Source organism: Etheostoma spectabile, chromosome 13 (assembly GCF_008692095.1).
Source record: "Etheostoma spectabile isolate EspeVRDwgs_2016 chromosome 13, UIUC_Espe_1.0, whole genome shotgun sequence".
Taxonomy (NCBI): domain Eukaryota; kingdom Metazoa; phylum Chordata; class Actinopteri; order Perciformes; family Percidae; genus Etheostoma; species Etheostoma spectabile.
The window spans coordinates 9885421-9892448 of NC_045745.1; the positions used below are offsets into that span (position 1 = coordinate 9885421).

At 42.4% G+C, this 7028-nt stretch overlaps 2 long non-coding RNA genes across 2 annotated transcripts in view; one reads left to right on the plus strand and one right to left on the minus strand.

The window, feature by feature from the left end:
- The window catches only part of LOC116701144 (uncharacterized), a 6184-nt gene extending 2745 nt beyond the window's left edge, over positions 1–3439 (plus strand). The window contains exons 3-4 of the long non-coding RNA XR_004334833.1: positions 1616–1620; positions 3428–3439. This is a non-coding gene — a long non-coding RNA (uncharacterized LOC116701144). The remainder of the gene's footprint in view (positions 1–1615; positions 1621–3427) is intronic.
- Positions 1–7028, minus strand: part of LOC116701143 (uncharacterized) — an 8166-nt gene that overhangs the window by 808 nt on the left and 330 nt on the right. The window contains exon 2 of the long non-coding RNA XR_004334832.1: positions 2344–2347. This is a non-coding gene — a long non-coding RNA (uncharacterized LOC116701143). The remainder of the gene's footprint in view (positions 1–2343; positions 2348–7028) is intronic.

Sequence of the window (7028 nt, forward strand, 5' to 3'; positions counted from 1 at the left end):
TGTGTGTGTGTGTGTGTGCCCCACAGCTACAGTGGCTTCTCTCAGCTCCGGAGGACTTTAATATTTGTGTGTGTATGCCTCAGTTCACTTAAAGGGAAACTTCACCGATTAGCATAAAGCGTTGTGTCAGTGAAAACCCGGTAACATTTTCAAATGGTCGTGCTTCCCTCCTTCATGTCCCCCTCCGATGACGCAAAAATCCTTGTTTTGCATCATCGGAGGCGTTTCTGCCCAGAGGCAATAGACTACAGCCAGCAGCAGGAGCTACTTCTGCATGTTTTCAACCCGCCCATAGGATGTGTTGGCTGTCCTGTGAAGGATAGGAAATTAGATAGATTAGATTATTGTCATTGTGAAGAGTACAAGAACAAAGACAACAAAATGCAGTTTGCGTCCAACCAGATATGCAACAAAAGCAGCAATTCGGAAAACCGCGACTTTTGTAAGAACTGAGGCAGCCTTTCCGTTGGCTCCGAATTTGAAAACACGTTTTGGAAACAGTACCTGTACTCTGGTTATGGTTGGGTGTAGAAACGGCTCTCCCTGGCCTATCTTTTCCGGTTGAAGTACCTTATAAAGCCTGTCTTTTGCCATTTTTTTAAGCAACTGTAGTGCTCAGATTTCCCCCAGATACCCATGAGCATGATGAGTTGAAGATCAGCTGAGATTTAACACAATGCACAAAGTCTCCATTAAAGACTGTCAGCTCTTCACATCGTCAAGCCCGATAAACAAGAGCACTTCTCAGGGGAAACATTATTCTCAGCCAAGACCACAGTAAACATTATGAGAACAAATTAATAAACACTGGTAAAAAAGGTGCTTTAAAACGAAATCACTCACTTGATGCTTTGCACATAAAACCTCAACATGATGTACAACAGTCCATAAAAAGTATTGACGATGTGTGTCTTTAATACATGAATCAAGAACATTGCCTGTTTGTATCATTACAAACTCTCAGCACTAGCATCATCCTCTTGATGATATTTAAAAAAAAAACACTTACAGTGGATCCATTATTGCATCCCATAAGCTTGTTTTCCAAGGTGGTGGATGCATTCCCAGATGCCTTGGCATTGCACCAAAGACAAAAGCTGCCAATTTATTCCTCCAACAAGATATCTAACTGCCCTTGTGGACTCCATCACATCCTCCCAATCTCCCAGTGCTCGGCTAGGAAGATTTAAAGCTGCTTTTCTGCGGTATAAACATGAAAAGGGCCAAGGAAAGGTTATTCTGAAATTGATGATTTAGAGCAGTTTAGAAAAGTTGCATTTTTAATCTTCCCTGTCAGATGCCTCATATTATTCAGCGATGTTTTCTCACATTTTGCCAACGTCTCCACAAAGTAGATGGAACAAAACAAGTCACCTTATTGATACATTTGCATTGATCCTAATATGATTATTTCTGTGGCCATGGTGGTGATGAAAGCCAAATGTGGTTCTTTTTTTTGTTTTCACGGTCTGCAAGTCACCCTATTGTTGAGCCACGCCCAGATTACGCAAGCTGGACCAATCACAGTGCAGTGTAGGACTGGCGCTGTCTAAGGTCGGACACTTTCATGGTGGCGAAACTTTTCTATTCTCTTCATTTAAGCTTTTTCTGCAAGATGTTGTTATGGTTTTGGTGTTTTGTCTTATTTTGGTTGTCTGTTTTTCACTTTTGTATTTGGGTCTGTTTCCTGTTTTATTTTGACGGTCTGTTTTTCCTTCTTCTTTTACTTCCTGTCTTTTGGTTTTTCCCACTCTTGTGATTGCCTGATGTTTTTCACCTGTTTCCCACAACGGGGTAAGCCTCTCCTCTCTAAGCGAAACTCCCTATGGCGCCATTTTGTTGCTAGCATGCCATCATCGCCGTCAGCATCGCATTGACTCCCATTCATTTTGACATCACTTTGACAGCAAATAACTCTACACCTGAAGCCTTTAAAGACTCTGTTTGTCCGTTGTTTATTTCTAAAGAAACACGACAATGTGTAAAAGGCTCCGTTACCTTGTGGCTCACGTTATGGCTCCGTAGCAGACGGGCTAACGATTGTGTCATAACAACGTGAATTACGTATAGCACAGGCTAACGTAGCAGCAGTAACGCTCATCCATCACCGGAAAAGAGCTTCTAATATCCTTCACTGGTCCAGAGCAACGGGGTCTGTTGGTCCCTTTCTTCAACTGTCTATGGTTTCCCTACCCTTAAAAATAATAACGTATACTTTATTAATCCCGCAAGGGGAAATTACAATGTTTCCCTCTGTTATTTCACACAATACACACAAGCCTGAACTACACACACATGCTCAGTGCCTATACATGCACTAATGGAGAGATGTCAGAGTGTCACCTGCCTCTGTATTTAGTCTATTTAGTCTTTAACTCTTTAGCTTTTAGCTTCATGTTTTCCACATCCTTTCGTTGTTGAGTCAGTTTGACATTCTTAATATAACCTTTTAATCCATAATGCAAACCCTTCATTCTGCTTCTGTCTGAAATCTCTTTTTCGTTTTCAAACAAAAAATGTACTATTTTTCCAGGGACTGCAGTTATAGTCTGTGAAATCGCCATGCGGCTTTGGCAGCTTGGCTTAGCAACGGTAACTAAAGGTGGGGAGGGGGAGGGGGGGATTTAGCCAAGGGTGAATTGCGCCTGAAAAAAACCTTTTTTTTTTATGTGACTAAACCTAACCCCAATTCAAAACAGTGCCACAGTCTGCCGACATTTATCCTAAAGTGGGTACAAACTGCAAGGGTGCCCTCAAAGATTCAACACCCTCATGACTGATTTTCACCAAACACACACACGTCAGCACATTGCTTGGGGGTGGAGGGAGAGACCCAGCTGCTAACTTTTGCAATGGTTGCAGGACAGCACTCACTGCATGCACAGATTCAATGTAACCTGTTCAGATTATGAAATCCCTTTGTTGCTCCTTTTGGAAATATCATTTCTTGCTAACAGAAAAGAAAACAGAAAAAAAATCTTATGAATTATGCATGAGCTTGAAAGTGAGATAAGGCGGCCAATTGAGAGGAGGAAGAGGAAGGGAAGGAGTCGTAGGAGGGTAAGATATGCATTGCCCTCCAGAGTTATTGGCACCCCTGGTGAGGATGAGCCAAAGATCTTTAAAAGTAATGAGCTAATCTTTACCAATGCCACCAATGATTCTGTAGGGCACACTAAAACTACCGTAATTTGTTTTCAAGAGAAAGGGGGAGACGGGAGGGTGAACAGAAGAGTGAGAAGCTGAGAAGAACATGTGTGTATTCTCATAGATATAATTGTTTCAACCATTGTACTGCTTTGGTACCACGTCAAATGTCAGGCCAGTCAAAGCCTCTAAATCAATAAATAGATAAGGGAGCGAGCTAGCAGTGAATGAAGTATAAGGGGCTGTTTTGCTGAGGGCGGCTCCAGCTGTTCTCTCAGAGTTCAGACGTTGCAGAGCCTGAAGCAGCGATCCCGCTGCAAGCGAGGGGCCAGTGCACAGTTTTTATGGGTTTAGAGCCGTGCCTCAAAGGAGGGAGGGAAGTGAGTGAAGTTTAAAGTTATACTAACAACAGTTTTTTTAAATAGGAAGTGGGAGAAGTAGCTGGTCCCGAAGTAATTTTTTCCCTCCTGTAAATTTACATTTCAACATTTTCTTTTAATGACATCCTGAATGTTCCTCAACATAAAATCATGTTGGCGGCTGGATGAACAGCAGTTAGCGTAGATTTCGTCAGTGACCCAGGGTCATATCAGAACGTATAAAGTTTTTAAGATGCCGGGGGCCCAGATAGCTCAGTTGGTAGAGCGGGTGCCCATATATAGAGGTTTATAGCTAAGCTAGCAGTCATTTCAAAAAAACATTTTAGCTGTCAATGATTGTTTGAATGCTAAGGTTAGCTCAAAACGCCATTCAACTGACAGCCTTTGTTGTGCTTGATGCTAACGTGTAGCCAACAGTGAACCAACTTCATCAAGTAGGTCCATTGTTACTATACTGACATTACAGAAGTCTCTCGTTAGCATCTTGGAGGCTACTTGTTGCAAAGTGATGCATGCGCAACTCAAATCTGCACTCGACTCACATCGGGGAGTGACACTAGTCATCGCCGCGTGCCGGTCACCTCTTGATGGCTAAACTCAAGAGTAAGAGCTGCTGAAATGAGCGGGACATGACGGTGCTCTGTACCCGGCTTTGAGTCATCTTCGCTCGGCTAAATTGAACTGTAAAGACCGCTAAACTTGACCGTGACCAGTCTGCAGTCGCTGAACTTTTGTAGGCTATTATATGAATTGTTGTTGCCTACGTTTTCGTAAAAAAAAAAGTCATACGAACAACTCCATTAAAATGTGTTATGTTAAATATGTCACTAGCTTGGCTAATAAAAAATAATTTCATTGGCCCACTCCCAGTTCAGGCCTACAAACTGGGTTATCTATAAATGCTGCAGTTTAACCCTTGTGTTGTCTTTTCCTCAACATGAAAAAAGATATTTTGTTGTCCCTATCTCAATGTTGTGTTGCTTTTCAAAAAAAGTATTAGGTTTTTTGTTTTTTCAACATTTCATTTTGGTCGGTTTTCGACGCTTACTTCCATTGGTTTTTTTGTTTGTTTTTTTTGTCACTTTTTCCAATATTTGTTACACTTTCTTCCTCAATGTTTTGACGCCTTGTTCAACTTCCCATATTTCTGATATAAAAAACTTGGAAATGAGTCAAATTTGACCCCAGGACAACATTGTACTCTCAGTTGGGTAACACCACTCAGGACCGAGTAATGTCCACTGTCAATGTCCCATCTCTTCATCCCCCGCTCCCCCTGTCCTTTAATCCTCACCCTTTCCTCACCTGTACACCCTCTCTCTCCTCTCTGCTCCTTTGCTCCTTTCATCAGCTGAGCAGGAGTGGGCCCTCTCCTCCCCAGGGAAAGCTATTAAAACATTATAACATGCCTCTACTCAGCCTCTATTCTCTTTCTTCAGATGTCACCCTCCCTTCAGCACTTCTTCTTCCTCTCCCATTTACAGGTGATAAATGATTAGCGAGGAGACGATGATGTTCATAACGACGATGGTAACAATGACCTCATCAGGAAGATGCTTCAACGTTTGTTTGCACTGCCACAGATGCTAATGAAGCTGTGTTCCTCAAGGGGAAAAGCCGTGTCTCCAAAATAAAGTCCAATTAAAGAGAAATGATAATGCTTGCCACTTTATGTTCAAGAGAGCAGACAAAGAAAACGACTCATTTCTACGAGGCATTGGAGTATATCATTTAAAAATGCCGAGTAACACATTTGTAATGACAGGTTTCTCCTAAAGAGTAATTATGAAAAGTGTAAAGCGAGCGCGCTGCTGTAGCCTCGACTCCTTTTCTCGCCGCCACAGTGGGTACAGATGGCGTGCCTGCATATGTAAACAGCACCTGGCACCCCGAGGCCCCATAAACACATACACACAGCGCCGCTAAGAAAACACAAAAGGTAATGAGTTAGCAGACGGCGCATGAACCAGCCACAGACAATTCAAGGTGGGGGTAATGATGCTGAACGCTCAGCCCAGGTCCCCTCCCTTCAATAATTAATCAAGTCATGGATTTGAATAGGAACACGACACAGATGGGAGGGTTGTTAAAGGGTTTCTTTCAATTCATGCCAAAGGTGTCGCATGGAGTTGAGGTCAGTGCTCCGTGCAGGTGAGTTCTTCCAAACCAAACTGGGGAAGCCCTTTATTTATGTATAGGGCTGGGTAAGGCCAATATATAGTGCTGGGCAATATATTGTTAATATATCAACACCTATGTATGTTACTAGATATTGTCTTCAATTTTGGATATCATAATATCGTGACAAGTGTTGTCTTTTCCTGGTTTTAAAGGCTGCATTAGTAAAGTGATGTCATTTTCTGAACTTAGTTCTTGTTCTTGCTTTTTTATTTCATGCCTTTAACATTAAGTTACGCATAAAATAGCTGACACATTTATCTAAATTCACTTACAATTTGCGATATATCAGAGGATGCAGGTGTCTTGCTCAAGGACACATTGGTTGATGTATCGCAGTGGGAATTGAACCCTGATCTCCCACACCAAAGGCATGTGTCACATGCACTGCGCCATCACCTCCACCGCATCCACATTACTGATCATTATCAAAAATTACCTTTGTGTAAATGTTTTGTGAAAGCCCCAATAGTCACACCTACAATACCGTTGTAATATCGACATTGATGTATTTGGTCCAAAACATCGTGACATGTGATTTTCTCCATGTCGCCCAGCCCTAGGGCTCTGATTGGCTCACCATGAAGTTGTACTCAACCTCAGCCAATCGTCGGCAATTATGTGCACGTCTTGTGCACAGCCCACTGACCAAGAAAAACAAAGTCTTTGCTCAGAGATCTAGTTGGTCTGATTAAAAAAAAAAAAACTTCAATTAGTAACGCGTTGCATTTTTGGCAGTAACGGTAACAGTGTTATTTAGATGGGAAGAGTAATCACTTAGATTAGTTAGTTAGTTAGTAGCGCTGTTATTTACAACCGCCGTCATTCCCATCACTGGTTAACATGAACACACTACAGCAGTCAACACAATAAAGTTAAACTCTACAGACTCTCCAGTCGGTGAGTATTGAGAGACATGTCATTCTGGGAAATGTAGCCTAACGGTCCCGTTCTGGTGCCTAATGTCAGTTTAACACACGCCGTGACACCGAGCGTCAACAGCGCCGCCAAGAGTCCCGGCGCTAACGGAGACTTTTAGCGTCAATAAGAAATGAAAAAGGCAAACGACCAAGCGCCCGTATTTAACGCAATGGGAGTTGAGAATGTGTTGATACTGCAGCCAGCCACCACTGGTCCAGATGTTTTGGCTTCACTTATACAGTCAATGCATCAACCTCTGGCTGACACAAGTTAGCTATAGAATGAGGGGAAAGACCTTGTCTTCTACAGAGATAGACCTGCATATTTACATCTGACCTTATGAATATTCGTCGAGGCAAGAAAGGAAGACTCTCTCTCTCTCTCTCTCTCTCTCTCTCTCTC